The 21,953-nt window shown below is 29.3% G+C and overlaps 1 protein-coding gene across 1 annotated transcript in view; it reads right to left on the bottom strand.

Moving 5' to 3' along the window:
- The window catches only part of LOC106679376 (extracellular serine/threonine protein CG31145), a 315,704-nt gene that overhangs the window by 144,663 nt on the left and 149,088 nt on the right, over positions 1-21,953 (bottom strand). The window contains exon 4 of the mRNA XM_067050372.1: positions 635-670. The gene's annotated coding sequence lies outside the window, so the exon portion shown is untranslated. The remainder of the gene's footprint in view (positions 1-634; positions 671-21,953) is intronic.

Here is a 21,953-nt window from a genome sequence, read left to right as displayed (position 1 = left end):
GAGAAAATAAATGCCATAAAATATAGCTTCCACATTTTAAGTAGAGCAAGACTTGACTCAAGTTGAATTTACCTTTCAAGGGATGGAATCTGACCTGTACTCACGGACTCCTTTTAGTAAAGATGTTTTCAATTTTTGATCGTTGTTTATTAGTTTAAAAATATATTTATTTAAAAAAATATTTATCTAATAATATAAATAAACATTATCTTTAATAGATATTAAAGATAATGTAATAAAATATTTATCTAATAATAAATTTTTTGTTCACTATCAAGAGCAGTGCAGTTAGGTTGGAGCAGTCTCAGTCCACTGCTTATAAATATTTCAGTTTAATGTTTTTTAAATATTTCATTTTTCGTAAGTAATAGCTTTAATATAAACATCTATAATACCGAGACCAGTTTGTACCGAAAATAATAGTTTGATGTGGAGAGAGTTCACACAGTTACATTTAACTCATGTTGTTACATTTAATCTCGAATTAATAAGAAATATTTATTAATCTTTTTAATGCAAGAAGTATTTTAATGACTTGTATGGCCGCCTTTAAATATGATACAGAAATCATTGGAAAAATCGGGGATACATAGGTGTTTCTTAATTTGGATAATATATGAAGTAAATTTCTTACCATTTTCATTGATTCAATCAATTTTTCAAACACGACCTGAAATAAAAAAAAATAAATATTAGTGATTACCAGAATTAAAAATAATAATTGTTAATTTTTAAAATGTATACTACACGGTACAATTTGTTAAATAACAACAAAAATAAACTTGATTCAAAACAATTGTGCCCTGCAAATTGCTTAGCGATAAGCAAGTTTGTTACTAGCATAAGCAACATGCCGTCTAAGGTGAATCAAATAACTCAAATTTCTCTTCGCCAGGGCATATCTCTTCGTAGTGGTCGGAATAGACTATTCCTATTCTTCAAACGTCTTAATATACGTCGAATATTTCCTTTAGTTGGAAGGTAGTCTTTAGTGGAAGATATAGATGATATTCTGCTATGTTTTGAAAATACTAGGCCAAGAAGGAATTAGGTTTAATTAAATAGATATTTTGAACATTACTAACAGCAGTTATTGGCTCATAAATGTGCAGGTAGATGGAATTTTGCGATAACACATCAAATCAAGCTTTCAGGACAGCTGAGGTCATTTAAAGTTCTGGTCTACGCCCTAAAATACGACAAGCCAATGGAATGGCTAGAAAAAAAGTTGAAGGAAGGAAATGATTATATTAAGGGAAAACGAAATAGAGGTATCTGTTGAAACAGCTCGAAAGGGACAACAGAACAGGGAGGGATCTACCAGGGAGGTTGCGGGGTCGCGGAAGAGAATACTGAGATAAGTAAAAGATGTAGATTCCGGGGCAGCGAAGTCAACCTGGAAACAACAGAGGACACCGTTAAAAGAATTCAACCCAACCTGCATTCAAATTAGAAAAGTCCTGCATAGTAATTTTCGGATGATAAACAGATTAAATAATATAATAATATTAAATAATTATAATTCCATATATAATATAATAGTAATTCACAATCAATGTATTTTGTCCACAAGCTCTCTTTCATAAATATACCTCATTTGTAAATCAATCTGATCTTATCCCGACTTGATTTTACGGTTTCAATGCTCTGCATGGCACCAGATTAGCATAGCTAAGGGAATTGGTGAATAGGACACCTTTGGAAAAGAAATTCAGTGTCTTATTATATCCAGCACACTAAAGTAAGGGGTTCTGTAGTGTTTACTTTTCGATTTAAATAGATAGATAATAGATTATTGAGAACAGTAGGTCGATTCTCATAAGGAACCGGTGGAAGTATGCTACACCATATAAAATACAGACACAAAAATACATAATAAATGCAGTTCCTGGAACCTCCATCAGCCTAAGAACCGCGGTTCACCAGAATCATAGCAATTTGTAGCAGAACCTAACATAGTTGAGGTAACCAAGTTCTTCTATTCTTTCAATATTCAAACTAAAGCACTGCATTCCTTGTATATTGCAGGTTTTAGTAGAAGCCTATAGTTCTATAACGGATGTACGTGTTAGTTTTAGTAAAACTTTATTGAGAGTAAGTTAATGATAATTTTGAATGTCTATAAAACAACCCGGATAAAATAAACCCTACCATCTGCTAAGTTCTCGCCAAATCAGGGTCTATCCTCAAGTATATATATAGCTTTAGACTAATAATTTAATAACAGAATCAATAATAATTTAGAATATGTTAAAAGAATTGTATGATTTAGGTGTATGATGATAGTTAAAATACCAAAGTTGGTAAAGCAAAGAGAGATCAGGAAGAAGCAATTCTTACCATAGGAGGGTCCAGAGGGAAGTGGGGCAGATGTCAATATACAATGGATTTCACGTAAAACAGGATTTTTTTCTTCATTTCTTTTATTTTTTTACGGCCCTCCCTCTCAATGCAGATGATTTTTGGATATCAGTTAATCAGTAGGAGGCTGAAAAGGAGGATGAGAGACCTATTCCCATAATCTCAATCTCTTTACACTGAAAGGGTCTAGTTTTTCAACAGGCTCTTAGACATATCATGTCATTATAAAGTTTATGACCAATACTTATAAATATTAATTTTTTTTTTCGATAAGGATTTTTTTAAAGTAATCGTAATTGTTAAGTAAAAAACAACGTTTAACAGTAAAAAAACCTCAAATATGCGTGAATTTTACAAAAACGAATCCTCTTCAGTAAAAAAAACAACTAAACCCTTAGTGCAAGACGTCCGAGAAACGGGATTGAGGAAGGCATCGCTCAGCGGGAACAGGTTGCTACACTGACCTTCATAGTACACACCTGTAAGTCACCTGTTTACGTCTAGTAGCAATCTCGTAATTGATTCAATTTTTTTGTTATTTGTGAAATTTCTTTATTTAGAATCCTGTTTTCCCTCCTCTATATAACGTAACCTTTATAATAGTTGAACTTTGCCGACAAAAATGCAATAATTAAAAGGATAAACATAGAACCAGAACTAAAAATGTATTTTGTGGAATGATTACTAAAGCATATATAATGAAAGTTGGATAAAACTAGCATTTGTGGGTTATTCTGAAACATATGACTCCAGAATATTGTCTGTCATTCCATCTTTTTTGTTTTTTAACATTGTATTAACAGTGACGATCGATATTAGATTATCTGAAAAATGCACATAATAAAATTTAGAGCATGTTTCACAAATAATCATCATTTCTCCAAGTTTGAGTCAAATCGGACGATCTGTTTTCGATATATCATTGTATTGAGGGGAAAATACGTTTGCGCCTGTGTAAGGAATGGAATTTCCCAAACATATATAATCAATAATAATCGTATTCTTTTCACTAAATTCTGGCCAAACTAAACGAAACGTTTTTGAAATATAAGTAGGTAAATCAATTAAAATTTATTATATCATGAAAGTTCTTGTTCCACAATTTGACTCTCGTTTTTTTAAAAAACCGCATTTTCAGCCAATAGTATTTTACTTTCTGAACTAAAATTATCTCTTGAATAGGTTGGTGGATTTTGTTTCCTCTTTTAAAGTAAAAATGTATTATCATTTTAAATAAAATATAAATTCTTCTTCGATTTGAAAATAATAAAGAACAATATAAAATAACGATGGTCATGGATAACGACGAATCAATGACAAATAAATCATTATATTATAATAGCTGATATTATAATATGATAAAATATAATAAGAATGTATACATAAAAACTGTTTAGGACCACGAAACGTTGTTGGAAGTACGTTCTTATAAGATTATAAAATAAAACACGAAGATGTTCGCTTCATTTATTCTTAAATAATGATTATATAATCTCTCAATAAATAATATACTTAATAATATAAAGGAAAAACTATTTACTCCTTCTAGACCAGATCCAAATGTCCAGTAAATATTACCTTATGCACTAAAATCTCAAAGCAGTTGGAAGGCAAACATCACAGACTCATATACGTTATTTATCTAAGCACTCTTAATTTCGAAATGTAGCATTTGCTTGGTAAATATCAGAGCTACTTCATAGTCTTCTTGAAGAGAAATGACTGAAGTCATTAGGAACAGTAGTAGAGCTTATTTTCACGAATGATTTCCTACAAGATTCCGGAAATAGAGAGGTATACGAATTAATTTCATCGTAGAAAACTTTACATATGTAAAGTAGAAAAATTAAATATTCCCACAATAAAAGAAATGCTTCAAACTTTACATATATATGACCATTTTTTACTATTATTGATACACTATCATTTATATTTTTATATAATAAAATATTACTTGTCTATGGAAAAATATTAAAATTAGGCTACCAACAAAAAATAAGATGCACAAAATTTAAATTCATGTTACTCAAACCTCTTAAACACATAAGACATGTGTTTAAGAAATACTTTGTTCTAAAAAACTTTTTTTTTTCATTTTTGATTTTGGATTTTTCAAACAATAAAGTTGTATTATTGACTGATCCTCAAGATCTATGTATATATTTATTTGAAGATGGTCAACTTAAAAAATTATATAGAATTTGACAGCAGCCTATTATTTCTTATTTCTATTTATTTTTTTGTATAACATTTATTCACTTATATTATATTTTATCTTATGTTTAGGCATTAAATAAAACATTTGTGCTGACCTAAATTAGACATTTTACTTGTATTTTTTTTTTCAAATCAGAAGTTGCTACTCTGTTGAGTAGATCCTGGATATATTTTAATAAGATTGTATCGATAATTTCATCACCTCTGCGGGATATACAGGATCCTCTTCCAGGATTTCTAAGGTTAAATAGAATTTGTGTAAAACATGATGAAAATATATTAATATATTTTTAAAGACAAATTAATGTATTTTAAGTATAAATGACTGTATTTCTTAAATATAACTGAGCATATTTTAAATAAAAATTAGTAAATTTTTGAATATAAATTGATATATCTTTTATTAACATTTGAAGAATAAATATATTTTTAAATAAAAAAAAATACATTTTAAATATAGAATGAATTTTTAAATTTAAAAGAATAGATTTTCGTACTATCGTCAAAATTTATATGAATGTATGATTTCATTACATATCTCATCACCATTACAATCTAACATACCATGGAAAATTTGATGTGATTTATTTCATAAAATCGTTGTACATCAACAAATTTTAAAACCTAATACGAGGAATTTTAGATGGCTCTTGAATTTTGTGACTTAAATTAGTAATAGGCATGTTGCTTTTATGAATTTATACGATTCTCCAATCTCAGAACAGTACCTATCGAATTGGCAAGTTTTGATGAATAACAATGGAATAAATGACAAATGCAGAATTTTATAAAATATGAAAACCTTTGGGGGAAGGTTACAAGAACATTTCATGAAGTATCGATTGAAAATAAAACATTCCAAAATGTCGTTCGAAAAAAAACATGTAACGTGAAGAACAATTTTTTGTTCTTCACTCGGCATTTACAATAAAAAAAATTAATTCATATTATTTACATGTATATGTATATATAACATAGTATTTCAATTGATTTAACTCCTTAAATAAGAATTTCGAAAATATGATGGGATTTTAATGAAATATGGTTTAAGCTGCCAAAATTGGAATTTAACCAATCAAAATCTAACGTTTTGGTTAAGGTTATTTTAAATATATGGGACTTCGCCATTAGCGTTGGTCTCCTAATAACCATTTTCGATCGAAAATATAACTTTATGAATGAGAGTAATCACTAAAGAATCATTCTTTTGATAGTTGAACGTCCAAAAAAGGAAGAAAACAAAGCTGAAAAAAAGTGAACAAATCGTTGACGACGCCTCGGCGACACATAGACCGGACCAGTACTAATAGGTTTGTTTACTTCATCTCCAAACTCCACTGAATTTTTCCTTTCTTTCAATTTCCTTCCTTTTCGGAGACTTGATCAATAAAACTGAATATGTCCAGAGAACATTTTACATTATGAGATATAATCTCTTAAAACACTTAGAACATTAATAGTTGAATTAGTGTTTTGTTTTTTTATAATTCTAAAACCGATCCAGTTAAATTCCATATATTATGTATTTAAAGTATACTACTAAAATTAATAATTTAAAAAAAAAATCGCAAGAGATTCTGGGTTCAACTTCTTTAAATTTGTTTGTGTTTTAATTAATTTAAACTCACCTATAATAGAATATTATTCCCTTCTAAACAAGATGAATGCATTATAGATTAAATTAAACATATTCATTTAGAAGTATTTTTGAAGTGACACTTCTTAACTGACGTTCTACAATTCAATAAAAAAAAAAAATTATGTAGGAGTAAACTAATTTCGTGACGCGAGATGGAACGGAAGTGGTAAGGAGGAGGGGGGGGGGGCAAAACTGATCAGTTTAAGCAGGAAATTTTTTATATTGTAACAGGAGAGTATGAGCTAACTGTAGCTTAACGATTTAGGAAGCTAAGCCGGTCCGATTGAGTTAGCTTCTGTCCTCATACTTTTCTATTACAATATAAAAAATTTTCCTGCTAGAATTGGCTTGGAATGGCTGTTCTAATTTTAATTATTACTTTTATTCTGGAACTTATATTTTCTGCCTTAAAGTATGATCATTATTAATAAAATTTTAATACAATATTTCGTTCCCAGAAATTTCAGTTCTTATGTAGACCAATACCAAGAATGTCACAATTAATTTTTTTTTTTTAGTTCCATTCCAAACATATTTTGAATAAAAAATAAAGGGAAAAATGATCATTTTTTAATTAATGCCAAAATGTTTAATCTTTTACCTTCATGACTGTACTCAATCTCTAAAAGTCAAAAGCTATTTATATAAAAATCAACAAGCAAAAGTGCAAATAAAAGTAAACCATATTAGATAGTATGCAAACATAAACAATATTACGGAAAAACTCCATTACAATAGTAAGTGGCATAATAATTTATATATAAATATAATTCATATCCAATAATGATCATATATATGATCTAATGTATGATGATATTATAAACCTATTTTTTCTTGTTCATTCTGAACACTTGTTACATTCGTTTGTTATGTGTAAACATATGCACGTAAATCTGAATATCTGGAACACTATTAAAATAGTAGATATAGTATGGTATTATAATGTATAAGTATTGATCTAACTGAAGATGAAATGTATAAAAAATCTAAAAACTAAAACCAATTTCTTCTAAAAGCTGTCTCTGTATATTTTCCACCCTAGGGTAATTTTACTTATCTTACTTTTAAAACAGACACATATAACGATTACATTGGTCGATGCACAACATATCAAAATCTCATGAAAGAGATCATAATAATCTTTTTAGCCAACCCGCCCCTCTTAACTCCAATTTAGTACCGGTCTTATTTTATCTTTGAAACATTAATTAAAAACGGGAAGAGGACAATTAAGCAAAAAAAAATTATAGTTAAAACGAGAAATACTGAAAAAGTTGTAATAGTGTAAATCGGATATCCAATTGTTGCTAAATTAAAAATTTTCAATATGCGAAAAATTCCCCTTAAAAGAGATTTCACAAAGAAAATTTGAAAGTTGACCAGGTTTGAATGAACAAGTGTTTAGCAACTTTTCATTTAATTAAGTTGAATCAATATGTTAGAAGAGCCAAAAATATCAATTTTGACTTAAAAATGTACCAACTTTTCAATTTAAATAATTGAAAATTACAATTTATTTAATGATAAAAATTCTATGAGATAAAAAATGCTGGAAAATTAACAATGGATCGATATTTTAAAAATTTAATTTGTTCTATCTTAATATAGATTATTAATAGTAAATAGAATTTGTGAAAAGTAAGGAATTATGGAATTTACTTTTCAAAAATATATGATTGAATTTGTTTGATACACTCAATCCAACTCGGGAATACGATTATGAATATTTAGTTGCAATAAAGTAAGCAATAAAATATTGATATATCGAAAAGATTCAATTTCATTAATCTTGTATTCATGACATTTTATATGCGAAGAGTTATCCATCACTAATGAAAGACGTAGACACTTTTGGCAATAAATCAATCCAATCGTGTTTGACTATTACCTTTGGATTATCATTGTAAATTTTTATTATGAGCCATTTATTTATTATCTATTATTTTAAGGCAGTAATAATCTATGAATGTATAAAATTTCAAGGACGTTCCACTCAGTGCATTCATCTTCATGTACTATCCTGTTTTTAAAATCAGGAAACGTCTTGATATTCTTTCCATTAAGTTGAAAACGTATAAACTTTGGAAATATTTACAATTCTTTATGATTAATTCTTTTATCAAATGACGATTTATTCGATATGAATAGATTATACAAGAGTAATTAATGTCCAATCAACAATTTATTTCCTAGCTTTAATCTTTACTTTCAAAAAATTACAAAGTTTGCAGTCACATGATAGAGACAACAATTCACCCTGATTCGGCAGTATTAATCCTTCACATAAAGAACTAAGTGTATGTACTTCGTACGTTCGAGTTCACCAATAACTCTGCGGCCACTAGCTTCAATAAAGCATTGGTACCTACCACTCATAATAATATTTAATCGTAATAAAATATTTGTGAATAGTTGCTCTAAAGTAATTTTTTAACAACTTTGTGAAGCTAACAGTCATCGACTTTTTTGTTTTTCATAAAACATCAGTAATAAATTTTTTATAGTCCTTTTGATTTTAAAAACTAAAGGGAATTTTTTATTTATATGAGGAGAAGATGGTTAAGGGAATCGGTCAGAATATAACACAAATACGTTGAAATAACTTTTTTAATAGTGCCGAAGTTTTCGTTAGAATTTATAGCCTTCATCAGGGCTAAGAATAAAGAACAAGAGAACAGTGAATACAAAAAATATATATAAACAGAATGATATATAATATATAATTGTACAGAATGAAATTAATAAAAATAAAGTGATGAAAGTGATCATGTCATCCTTGTAACGTACTTTTTTAACTCTGAGCCTTACCCACGTTATTAGTTACGTGTACCATATTTTATTATTGTTATGTTTTCTATACACTTCTTTTGTCTAACGTAACTTTATATTTTGTTTATTTATTCTAATATTATGGTTACATATATTTATTTATTTTTTGTTTACTTATTTAATTTTTTTTGTTTTCATAATTTTAATCATTAAATTACTAATAAACTATAATATTCATATTCCTTTGCATTATACAACTTTAAATTTGTTTTTCCTTAATTATTTTATTATTACTTCCTTATTCAATGAACTATATATACATTTTATTTTACACTTCTTTCATCACTTTATTTTTATTAATTTCATTCTGTACAATTATTTTCTGTATGTCATGCTGTCCATATTTTCTTTTTTGTATTCATTGGTTGTTATCTTGTCCTTTGTTCTTAGCTCTAACAAAGGCTAGAAATTCTGGCCGAAACGTTGGAACTATTAGGTAAGTTATTTCTACTTATTTGTGTTGTATTCTGACCGCACCCTCCAACCATCTCCTCATAAATGTTATCCACGGTCAACTATCTTCTCATAATTAGGAATTTTTTATTGAAATTTGGAAAATTCTATGTCTGTGTAATATATTTCATAAGTAAGACTTATTTAGTTTTACAATTTACAATAACTTATGGTAGTTATTGTATTATAAGGTATATTAGAGATATATTTTGAATGTTTGGTAATAATATATTTAGAAAAAAATATAATTTCAATTCACCGAAATACATGAATAGGAAGGATCGAATCGTGCACTCCATTGGATGCTGAAACGTGACAAATCCTTATAATAGATGATACAAAAGGCAATGCAATCAGATTATAGTTAGAAAACACGTAGGAATTACAAGTTTTCTACAAGCAGTAGCCGAACATGGAGTCTTTGGACCTGTAACACTTTCACACTTTCTAGAGGCACCGCAGAAATCCTTCCCAAAAAACGGATGTTGAAAATGTCTATTACACATTTCGAAATATTAGTAAAATTATGTCTGAGCTTACGCCTATCGACTCGGATTTTCTCTTAAACTTAAATTATAGAAGAAATAGATGTAGAAGATGTAGAATATGCTGAAACTTCAGTATGGGATTGAATGCATCCAATCATAAATAAAAGGTTTAGCGAACCCAAAGGCTCGAATCCGATACCACCAATCACTGCTTTCATACTTTTCTCTATCAAGTTAAAACGCAATCAGACAAGGTGGACAGAATTTCCCCCATCTACTCCTTGTTCGAACTACTGGATGTCAATGTTTTATGGATTCGTTCCTTGTTCTTTTCGCAGCTTTGCTAGCCAATTAACCTATTACTAATATAGCAATTACTTTAATTATATTAATAGAGGGGCATGTTTTTATAACCAGCTTTTATTATTTTTTTTTTAATGTTTAATTTAGTATTTTCCGCTTCTTCACCTAACAGCTGTTTTACGGCAACCTAACCAAGCACATATTTTACGACCCAGAGTAACCTCTATTAGCCATAAACCTCTATAAATAAGAACACCTTTCTTATAACATAGTATATAGCTAAAGTATGTAAAACTTTATTTAACAAAGGATCGTTTTGTAATAAAACCTGAACAAAACTCAAACTTTTAGGGAACACTATTTTTTTTATTTATTTCTAAGCCCCACGAATGTTTGAGGTTTAATATTGTGGAGGGGTAGTAATTCATACAGTAATTTTTAATCAAATGAAATAAAATAATGCAACAAATATATTGATCGAAAAATCAGTTTTGATACTTACAATGTAATTATTTATAAAAAAAAAATACTAACCTCTTGAAATAAAATTTAAAATAATAAAATATTTACATTCTCTCTTTTTTTTTTATATCAGTTCATATTTTCAGTGTAGAACCTTTTCACATAATCAATCCCTAACGACAAAACTGAAACTTTGAAACCTATTGACAAAGATTTTTCTCCAGTTAAAATTTTTTTGTCGGAGTATATGTAAAAGTTGTACGTTGTAGGGCATAGAGTATGCAAGAGTGGAATGGGCAGAGCAGAGTTTCATATCGAAGTTCCGGTAAGTTATGCATACACGAATATTTCAGAACAATAGTTTTTTATTTTTCATAGAGCGTACCTTTCATGAAGTACCGAGATTGATTTTCAATCAATCTGAAGTTTTCCCACAAGATCTTAAAAAGTCATTTCAATATTTCTTATAACCAAGATATGCAAATAAACAATAGAACTTCTTCCACCACTATCTTTGTCTCCAGAATTGAAATCTCTTTCTGATTTTATATTCAAGTTCCTGGAGAATTTTCTTCAAAAACCTTCATAATAACTAAATTACATCTAGGTTTCATATCAATAATAATACACCAAAAAGTTACTTATTGCATTCTGAGATGTTATTCTTCATTAAAACATAATATTGTAATGGAATTATGATAAAATATTAAAAAACGAGTTTGTGATGTCACAAGGACAGTTTTAAAAACTGCGAACAATTATAAATAATTCACAAATAACAGTCATTTAATAAATTTAATAGTCATTCAATAAATACATGAAATACAACGCAACAAATAATACTTGGACAGACAATTAAACTCTATGACCTGGTAGTAATAATAAGCATTATTTTTTTAAAGGTATAAACCCCCTAAAATATATAGATTTAATAAAATTATAATCCATGGATGTGATATTCGGGTATTAACATAGGATTCCAGAGTACCTGGTTCATAACGTTGTGGGTTCAATTCCCACCTGGGTCAGCCAATTTTTCAAGTCGGTGAATGGATTCAAGGATCGGATGCATTTGATGTTAAAATTTTTACCTCCACAGAAAGTCCGCAGGTATCTATAAGTCTCAGTATGGTCTTATGGATCAGTAGTTTGTTTTTAATTGAAATATGAGAGTGTCTGTTCAGTAGTATATAACTGGTCGTATCGTCGGTTAAGTTCTTGTCTTTTGAGTCATGTGGGTTTCATGTAAGTCTTTTGTTTAGAAGGAAGTCCAAAATAGTGAGCAGTATTGAAGAGGCAAATGATATTGCGTTATAATGGATTGTTGAACAAGATCTGTGTCGGAGGATGAATGTTATAGCTTACATTTAGATTCCTTGACTGTGATGCGCCAGTTTCTTTACCATTTCTCAATCTGGTCCTGAATCCTAATGACCTATTTGAAAAGTGGCAGGAAGTAGCATTCGGACTACATATTGGCTTCTATAGATGATTTACATGCGCTGATTCATAACATATAAATAGAAACACATCAACTTCTAGTGGTTAGTTTAGATTTTCAAGTAGCTTCATTATCATAAGATGCTGGCTGGTTATACAAATAATCTACAGGAACATTTCTGCCCAAAAAATTAATAAGTAATCATAGAAAACTTTGACACTAGATGAAGGGCAATATAAACAAACAATTATAAATAGATAATAAAATATACCAACACATCACAAGGATTCTAGCGGTCTCTATTCTTAAGAAAATAATTTAGAATATTATTTTTTTAATTTTAACCACCAAAAGATAAACAATTTTTAACTTATGCCGATGATAAAGTTTTATTAAAGCGTCAAATACTTTTAGGAACTTCAGGTCTAAACCTAAAGATTACTGATAAGAGTAGGTGAATGGGTTTGGTAAAACAAACTATATTTTTAACATAAACATGATCGAGTATTAGTTTACTAAATTAATATGTTTATTAATGTGTGCGTGTATTAATATAAAATATGTATATAATAAAAATAATATAATTATTTTTTTAAATAATGTTAAATTATAAGCAACAAATAAAAAAGAATGTTAATTAAATTGTAAATAAATTAAGCTCAGTAATTAAGTGATAACAGAGTCTTAACCTGTTGAAGGTAGGTTTCATTGCTAGTTGTTGATGTGTTTAGTAAAAAAAATTTTTAAAGAATATTTTTTGTATTTATATAGCCAATTTATAAAATTTAAATGAAACTGTTATCATATTAATTTGATATTGAAAATTATAAGACACGGGAAATTAGCCTTCGAACGAAAGTTATATTTTAGAGACATTGTAACTAGTCAATAATTAAGGTATGTTAATGGCCTAAGGGCCGAAATGTTGAGTAAATTGGATCATTGAAGTTGTTGCTATTATTGTAATGATCAAGTTTATCATATTTACACGAAAATTCAGAAATAAACTATATGAATCACCTGATACTGTAATAAGAAAATTAAGATGAGATTTTTAAATTCCAATTTCAAATAGTCTATAAATTAGAAACACCAAACAATGCGTTTAAAAAAAATACTCCCAGTATGACACCAAATGGTTTAATTTTTAGATATTTTTCATGGAAACGAGAATTTCCCTAGACGTCGTAAGACCGCTGGCTACGTGCTGGACTTTTTTCCAACGAGAACGAAGTGTGGCTACGGTAGACTTCCCTTTCAGTTTTACCGGATCTACGGAAGAAATATCGACCCATTATCAATTTCCCGGCATTTTTTACCACATAGCCGTTATTAGGCGATTTCACCTTCGACGGGCCGGGCAGAATAGTAGTGCACTCTTTAGTATTGCACCAGCAACAGTTTCGTACATTTCAAGTACACATAAGTAAATAAAATTAGTCCTAAATTATTATACTATACAAGCTTGAAAGGTTTTAACTGGTAATTGAAAAGTGCGTTACGAACTAAATCCATAAGAAAATGGAAAAATTTGATGAAACCTGGTGAGTACAACTTAGTATTCAGTATGTTTGATATTTCGTTTTTCCTTGAGAAGTAAACACACAATAAACAGAATTTATGTTGTGTGTTTAACTTTAAAATTGATTAATATATAGATAACTTATTTTGGATAGTCATTATACCCTCTATAATATTTTATAACCAATAAAGTTTTGCTTAGAATCCGAGCCTCTCCACTCCACATTATCTCGAATCCGGTTTCTAAAGTTATTTTTTATTTTTTGAGTGATTTTCATTCATTAATTTATCTGAACTCCACTATTTCGTATGTTTAAACATAGCTTGGTTCTTCATATACGGATACAGTATTTAACGTAAGGAGTAAGTTTGAGTGACCAACGAAGACTTAAAACTTATGCAATTCATATCTTCTTGTTAATTTTTTTTGTGATAAAAAGTTGTAATATTTTACTGTGTTTAAGTATAAAAGAACTCAGCTTATAGTGTATGTAGAGATGTATAATAATAAGGCCTTCAAAATTCGAAAGGTTCATTCCCAACAACACTGACTAATGAAGTCTCCTTCCTCTTAACCGTATTGTATATAAATTTGTGCGTGCGTGTAAGTGATTCATAACTCATAGGATCGCTCAATCACTCTGGAACTAAAGGTCTCGGTGTTTATTTATAGAGTTCGTAGAATTTACAGAAGTATTAACCATTTTTTAAAAATGAAATCACTGAGGAAATGAGTGGATGAAAATGTTATGTTAGTCAAATAAATGAGTCTTTATACAAATTGAATTGAATGCCTATTTATCCAATTTTTAACCTCTGAAAACTAACACAATATTAGGTTAAAAAATATTGCACAAGGCAGTATATACAAGGTATTAATTTAAGAATTCCTCAAAGCACAAATTTCTATTCCAAAAATGTTATTCCCAATCAGCTATCCAATTAAATTAAATTAAAATACTGAATATTAGGTCATATATAACCTACATTGTTGGAAAAGCTGTATATAAAGAGCAATGAGAAAAAGTAATTTAGTAGAAAAAAAAAGGAAAAAATACTAAGAAGTAAAGGGGCCAGCTGGAATAGGGTAAGTAATCGAGATTGACGAAAGACTTTACTAATTAGAAACAGGAAGAGGTGACAAGAACTCACTCAGTGATATAAAGAGGAAATCCTCATTCTATTAATGCGTCTAACGGGGCTCTCAGCAAGAAATATTTTTTTAAAGAAAAGTTAGGTGAGGTGTAGTAGCACCTCCCGACCAACTTTACCTCACGACGAATTGGGTTTGTATGTAAAACTTAACCAAATAAATAATTTATTTGAAACCATATTTTTTTGCATTAGATACTAAGAAAACTTGTAATAAACACAAACACGTGGAATGATTACGAAGCAAATGAAAAATGATAAAGACATTCAACGGTACATGGCACATAAAAGTCAGTAAAAAAATAAAATAAAAAAATAAAGAAATTTAAAATTTGGAAGAAGAAACCATTAGGAAAAAATGAATGAAACTACTAGTTCCTCTAAAATCTTTAATATACAAAAACTTAAAATTAATTTAAAATTTTTCTAATTACACATTATGTATCAGAAATGTGTTAAATTAGGAACCCAAATTCTCAATCCAGACAATTCACTGAGATCCTTCAGTAATATTTCTTAGTAATTGTTAATATGTTTTAATGAAATAAATTCTTATCATCTAAATCATTTAACTACCTAGTATCAAGGTTACAAATTAAGTTTAAAATAGTGCATGTCAATCATCAAAATAACTTTGATCTACGGATAGAAACAAGTGCAAAAAAAAAAAAAATGTAAAGGCCTAAATTGATAATGTTTAACCATATTCATAATTAGACATTTATACATTCTGAATATATGAATCTATGATTTTTATTAAAATGGTTTTTAGTTAACCATTATCTTTATTCCCTCCTACTCCCATTTCAGGACCATTTTATATCAACTCTGTCAATGGAAATAGCTACCCTAGGGCCATTGCCAGTCCCAATCCTGGATAAAGGAGTTAATTCATGCGCCAACTCCCCATGAATCGTAACAATCATATTATTATGAACACTCAACGAAGCCTCGGATGTAGGATTGATTCACGGCAACGATGTGGACCTTGGAAATGGACATGTAAAATAGGAACGTGGAACGTAAGTACTTTATATATAGCTGGAGCTCTTAAAGTGCTTACTGATGTGTCACAGAAGGCCTATCTGGACATCTTGGCAATACAGGAGATGAGATGGACAGGAAAAGGTGATATAAAGAGCAAGAATTTCATGACGCTATATAGTGGAGTGAAGATGGGCATAAATTTGGAGTTGCATTTATGGTCGCGAATCGAATAAAATAATCAATCCTCGATTTCCAACCAATTAACGAAAGGCTATGCAAACTACGCATTAGGGACCATTTCCGGAACATTAGTTTAATATGTGTTCATGGCTCTACAGAAGAGAAGGATGAAGAAGAGAAAGAAATATTTTATGAACAATTGAAGATGCATAAAGTACTTGTCCCAGTTACGAAATGAAAATCGTGTAGGGAGACTTTAATGCACAGGTCGGTAAGGAAAGGAGCTGAGACCCAACATATGAGGAGTTCATAGCTTACACTGTAGAACTAATGGCAATGGGAACAGAATGGTAAGATTTGCAACATCGAAGAAATCTATGGCTGTTATGAGCACTTTGTTCCCTCATAAAAACATCCATAAAGAAACAAGACACTCTCCGGATGGCATCACAGCAAGTCAAATTGATCACGTGCTGGTATCCTCCCAAAACTTTAATTCTATAAATGATATGAGATCGTATAGAGGATATGATGTTAATACGGATCATTACCTCATTATGATGAAACTCCACCAAAGAATGAAATGTACTACAAAGAAATAACAAATCCGATACGAGGAGTGAATCACAGAAGACCTACAGACAGAAGAAATAATAACTAAAGTTTTTGAAGAAGAAGAAGAAGTGAAAAGCAGAATTGCTGCTGAAAATAGAGCCTATTTCTCCATAGTAATGCTAATCAAAAGCAAACTTGTTAGCCGTGCCACCAAGTTCACTCTGTACAAAATGTTAATAAGGCCAGTCGTCACATACGGTGAAAAAACTTGGACCCTGGGCAATAAAAGCAATAACCTGCTAGATTGGTTTGAAAGAGTCTGAGAAGAAGAAGAAAGTGTCTGTTGTGCCAGACAAAGAAGAAGAAGAAGAAGTTGTATAATATCCGGTGGAATTGTGTATGATGAACCACATCCTTTTTAATAGTTAGTTTCATTCATTCCCTATTCATTATATGCATTTATTCATTATGTTTATGAAAATTAATTTAGCCCTCGGTGTATTGATAAACAGAAACTTTTCTGACAGCCAAGGTCAAAACCCTAACAGAAGGAAATAATCATTTAGTATTTTTTTATTTTAGTAATATTTGAATTCCACCTAATTTTAACTAGAAGGCATTTGGATGTATAAGTGTAATTATTTTGAAATTTCAATTTTTTGTTTCTGAGTATAAAATGAATTGAAATAAAAATAAAATAATATAAAGATCTAATTCTATTATAAATATTATAAAGATCTCCAAATAAAAAAACAAATATAAAGATCTATTTACATTTATGTGAATCTCCAATATTTGGTCATACTGAAGAGATCCCACTATTATGATTACGTTATTATTAATAAAATAATAATTAAATTATAATAAAAAGTTGTTACAATTAAATTTAACATTTTTATCGTTTAAACAATAAAAAAGGAAGGTTTAACGATTTTCAATTATCAATGATTACAAATCGATAGCAATATTGATCAATGTTCTAAGCTGAAATATTCATCCATTAAGCATTATATCATCACATACTGCTTTACCTATTTGATTATATATCTTTTTTTTAAATATCTTTATTGAAATTTACAACTGTATATTATAAAATACATTCTGAAAATTTGATCTTAGTTAAAATAGAGTGTTACAGGCGTGAAGAGAAACTACCCATTGGTAACACTCTAAGATTATATTCTTAAAATATAATTTTTTAAATATAATTTATTGTATTTATCTATCCCATTTTTATTTTCATTATTCCTTATCTCTCCATAAGTATGCCTATAAATGATGTTCAGTATATAATAAATAAATATATTGTCCAGCAAAAAAATATATTATATCATAATATAACAGAGGTGACAAGAGTTTGATGGACTAAATGCGGAGTGGGGCCCTAATTTGACAAGCTGCTTCCCGCCTCACCTTGGAAGGTTATTGGGATCGGCCTTGCCCGCTATAGCGTAGGCCAGGGGAATGTTACCGCCTATGTGTGGTTAGTATATCGAGAATTCTTTTCTTATTAATAATGAAAGAGAAATTAATTGAATTAAAATTATACTGAAGTTTCGTAAGAAATATAAATGAATGATCAGCATCAATAAGCAATAGTGTCAGTTTAAATTCGAGATGCTTGTTTCAGCACTTTATGATGAGATTGGTTGTCGTAATAAATCAATAACTAAACATTATTACTAACACGGAAGTTCAATCTCATTCCAGATAAAATAGAACAAAATAATGAATTGTCAGGTATACACATGTTGTGGCAATGAAGGATTGTAAAATGAAAGAAATTTTTTTTATCTGTATCGAAACCATTAGTTATAAGAGTAGAACAACGTTAAAAGTAACTATGAAATTATAAATACTGGAGTTATTACTTAGTATAAATAATCAACTAAGCCTACATCTCGTGAACTAAGTCTTTTCCTTCTTCACCAACTTCCGGAATAACGTTATTTCCATCGAACACTATTGACTGTCAAAAAACTGTCAGACGCATGCTCAGTTCAGGATTTGGAATTAAAAAACCTAACTGCAAATAATTCTAGCAGTATTTTGACAGTCAAAAGTGGTAATTGAATGGTATTTTTTCTAGTTGATCTACACTTAACGAATTAAACTTGACTGTGATATTTCATAAAATCTATTTGACCTTATGTTAAAGTGATAAAATAAAGTATTTTAGAAAAGTAAAGATTATTTTTAATTTAAGGAATGTTAAATAAAATCTGGTCGGGAGTTCACGAAAAACTTAAAATTCAAAAACTTCAATTTTATATTAAGTTATGAAATATATAATATCATAAAGTATAATTATTGAAAAGAGGTTCTTAAGTTCCAACGATCCCTTTTGACTGTCAAAAAATTGTCGGACGCATGATTAGATCATGTTTTGGAATTAAAAACTTTACTGGACATGTTTCTGACAGTTTTTTGACAGTCAAAAGTGGTAATTGGAACATACCAAATAAAATCATATTGTTGCTCCGGAAGAATAATAACGCAACTGTAAAATTTGTGAAATCGATTTCGTTGTGTTGGCGGGCTAAAAAATGCATTTATTAGATTTTTGCAAATCCAATTTTGTGCACACCAACACTATAAAGCCAGTTTCAAAAAATTTACAGTTGTCTCATTATTCTTCTGGAGCAGCGATATATGACCAATATGTTAAAATTTCATTAAGTAAAGATATAACTGTATATAAATACTATCACTTTTATAAAATATATTTCCAAATTCTTGTTCTATTGGAAGTCAATTTTATTTGATAAACCTATTTTTTTTTTTAAATTTATTTATTGATATTTACAACTGTGTAAAAAAATACAACCAGTAAATTTGATCATAATGACATAATGATATAATACAGGATGTAAAGAAATTACCCAGTTGTAGAACTCTAAAAACAGTTTACAATATAAGGTCACGGGGCCATCTTCTTTTCAGGCGCCTCGGAGGATTGTCAGGAATGGAAGAGGAAGCAAGGTTAGAAACGAGTGGGTTTGGGTGGTTAGGGAGTTTATTATGGAAGGAATAATATCGGGTTCGGGCTAGATCGGTTACATAAGGAACAGATAAACCTAATTTAAAAAAAAATAATTTCATACAAAAACCAATTTACTTAATATTTGTATATATTAATATACTGTTATTCGTGAACACCGTATTTCTAAATAGGATTCAATTCTGATTTTAAGCTTCGACATTTACTTGAAAACATCCATGAGAGCGCAAAGCCAACAAATAAATCACGGAGCAGATGGCAGTTGTTGAATAACAAAAGTACACAAGCATAAAAATTAGAAATAGAACAATAAATAAATTATTTAAAGCAAAAATTTGATAATAGGATATTATTAGTTGCTTAAAAAACAAGAAGTTCTCTGGTTAAGTAATTTTTTTCTGTATACTACTAACGATATCGACTAATGGTGTCAGCTATACCGCTGCTTGGGTGAATTGAAGTAGTTGCGAATATTAATTTATAACACTACCTAATTCATTATTTTTATTATTCAATTTCTTAGCAAATTAGCAAGAGATTATTTGAATAAAATAAATTATTAATAATTTATTAAGTTTATCATAATCGATTAGGTCAATAACTCAAACTTGATATTAATTGAACATTATATCATAAAATTACGGTAATGTGGAACGGAATCAAGAATCCGGGATCAAATTAGAAACAAAAATTTCCTGACCTTCAGGAAAGTTGTCAGAAGGTATAATTTCATAAAGGAGACAATAGACAGAAAAAAATTATTTATCTTATGTACGAGAAATAAATAAATAATATATATTTAAGTCTAAAGTAATAACCAAAATAAAAATTGTTATCCAATAAATTTAAAAAGATTAAAGTTAATTAATATTTTATGATGATGATTCAAATTTAAACTGCTAATTTTCCAATTGAATGCTTTATCCAAGAAAAATCATGTCGAAAAAAAATTATGGTTCAGCTCAGAAGATGTTGCAGAAGTAGAAATTGATATAATAAATCTTTTTTTTTTTTTTTTTTTTTTTTTCATACCCTCCTATAATGATGTTATTGAATATCTGGTACATACATATAGGAGGTATGCTATATGTATATCTGGGTGTTAATGATACCTTGGATTGCCTTTTGGCAAACCCGATTTACTTTTTATAATAAATCATAAAGCATGGTGCACGTGATAATGAAATTTCTATTACATTAATCCAAGATGAGGCGCAATAATTTTGGGAGTATTTTTCATTCGTCAATAGTAATTTTCTATATGGAAAGATAATTACTACAACTCAATCCTCATCTCGGGCTGCTTGACCAGTCTGTAAAAGTAGAGGCCATTTGTAGTCGATGGAGTTGGAGCGGCAATATAACCTGCCACGTGACTGCAGCGGCGCCGGTTTAATTCCAGTCTGGAGATCGACTTTTATTTCTATGAAAAGAAAACTTTCCACCTCTAAATCTAGACTAACCTATTTTTTTAAAAATTTGACACTGAAGTTGCAGATAATCCTAGAATAATCTACGGTATTAGACATTACCATCGGCCTGTTCAAAATAACAGCCACTAGAACATGGAACAACTAAACATGGACTAATATAATTTCAAGTCAGTAAGGCATTGTCTGATATTTTCAGGACATAAAGTACTTAAGTAGATTAGGGCTATCCTACTAAGTAGATTTATAAGTTTTAATCTATGAACACTGATTCCGAACTGAAAATATAAATTGAGAATCTCAAATCTAGAAAAAAAATGTCTTTATCAATAAGTATATTTAGGTGATATTCTCATCTAAAGATTTTTACGTTATTATGAATTATTTAGGTACAACTTTATTGATGAAATGTATGTCAGAAGAACTACTAAGAGTGTGTCATAAAAAAAAATCTGTAAAAGAAACTGATTGAACAACGGAACTTGATATAGTATTTCTAAACTGAAACAATACAACTAGACTGCAGTTATTCTTAGCACTGATATTTGAAATACAATAGATATCCAGAAAGTTTAAATTTAGGTATTTAAATATAATGATGTCAAGGTTATCACTAGTTCATTCATGTGTCGCTCTGTATTTTTTTCATCAGGACTAACTCATTTCAAATATTTGGACCGTCAACATACAGCTAATTAGAAAAGATTTATTTCGTTTTCTAAATCTGCGGTAAGCAAATGAACTCTTCACTAATTTAAGTGAAAACACTGTAGGAGGTTCCCAGCGAGGTACAAGGACCTGTCTCAGCTCATTTAACTTCTGTTCTCACAATTCAGTCCAGAAGACTCCCCCCGCATACTGATCGCTGGATCTTTTCAAACTGGAACATGGTTGTGTAAAAGTTATGTAACCATCAACCTCGGGCTAAGGTAAT

This window comes from Halyomorpha halys, unplaced genomic scaffold (genome assembly GCF_000696795.3).
Source record: "Halyomorpha halys isolate HHAL.00 unplaced genomic scaffold, Hhal_1.1 Scaffold199.1, whole genome shotgun sequence".
Lineage (NCBI taxonomy): Eukaryota > Metazoa > Arthropoda > Insecta > Hemiptera > Pentatomidae > Halyomorpha > Halyomorpha halys.
Note: the sequence above shows the minus strand (reverse complement) of the source record. Positions and strands in the feature narration are given on the sequence as shown.